The following is a 1,216-nucleotide window of genomic DNA, read 5'->3' as shown; positions in this document are numbered from 1 at the left end:
CCCCTTCCCCGCCACCGCCGCTCCCGGTGTGTCGTGTCCGTGTCGTGTGTCGTCCCCCCACCACCTCCGGTCCCCTCCCCGGGGGCTGCCCCCGAACCGGCCACAAGTTGTGGCACTTGCTTCCATTTCACCCGGGCCTCCCTCCGCAGCCTCGGGGATGGAGTCGTCGTCCCGTCCCGTCCCCCCCCCAAAAAAAAAACCACCCAAACACCTCCACCCCATCGCAACCCCCGCGGGTTTTATTCCCTCCTTGGCATGGGTTTGAAGCACAACCCCCCCATTTTTTTTTTTCCTGTTAATTTTTTTTTTTTTTTGTGATGCAGAAGAGGAAATCGCACGTGCTGTGCGTGCAAACAGTTTGCGTTGGTGTTCTCTGCATCAACTTTGTATTTGCTTCGCTAGAAACGCGTTCACGCCGTGTCGGGTTTGGCCCTGCCTTAGCTTTGCGAAATTATTTCGGCACAGGGGGGGTTTGTCACGTTGTACGCATCCTTTTCTGTGCGGTGTGATCCTCAGGACTTGCCTGCTGGTGAGAATGAGCTCGTTTTCCTGTTTGTGACTTCCTTTTTTTTTTTTACCCAGCTCCCCCCTTTAAATAAATGTGTGGCCGTTCCTCACCTCCTGCCAGTTATTGAATCCTGGTAATAAACTCCAGAGGTGTTATTAGAAGCATCTGAAACGCTGCTTACCCTTTCCAATATATATGGGGGTTTTGTTTCAGTGGAGGGAGGAAGCATGTAAATATTTTCTCACGTTCTCCAGTTTATTCTGCTTGTGCAGAGCCTGTTGAATTTGCAGGAGTCCGTTGGGTATAAGACACAGCTGTAGTTCTTACTTAACCGTACCTAGCATTTTACTTTAATACGGAAGACCTCATTAGGACTGAAGGAAGGAGAAATTTGAGCATAAGGGCAAAGCAATGCTTTCTTATTTTTTTCTTTTTAGGTTGCCAGATTTTTTTACTTCCATTTTGCTTTTCTTCTGGATGCATAGGGCTAGCTCAATTTTAATGTCCTCTGTACTTACAGTATACATGAGGAAGGTTATTAGGATGCACCGGCTGGCTTCATGAACGCTGTTGAAACTTTGTGGGATATTTTTAAGGAGTAACATCTAAGCAAAAGGTGCAAAAACTGCGTTCTGGTAGCCTCAAGTGGCTCAACGAGTCTCATCCAGTTCGGACAGAGCCTGGGGAGCTGTCACTACAGCGTTAAGT

This window comes from Charadrius vociferus, unplaced genomic scaffold (genome assembly GCF_000708025.1).
Source record: "Charadrius vociferus isolate BGI_N301 unplaced genomic scaffold, ASM70802v2 scaffold1429, whole genome shotgun sequence".
Classification (NCBI taxonomy): Eukaryota; Metazoa; Chordata; class Aves; order Charadriiformes; family Charadriidae; genus Charadrius; species Charadrius vociferus.
Note: the sequence above shows the minus strand (reverse complement) of the source record.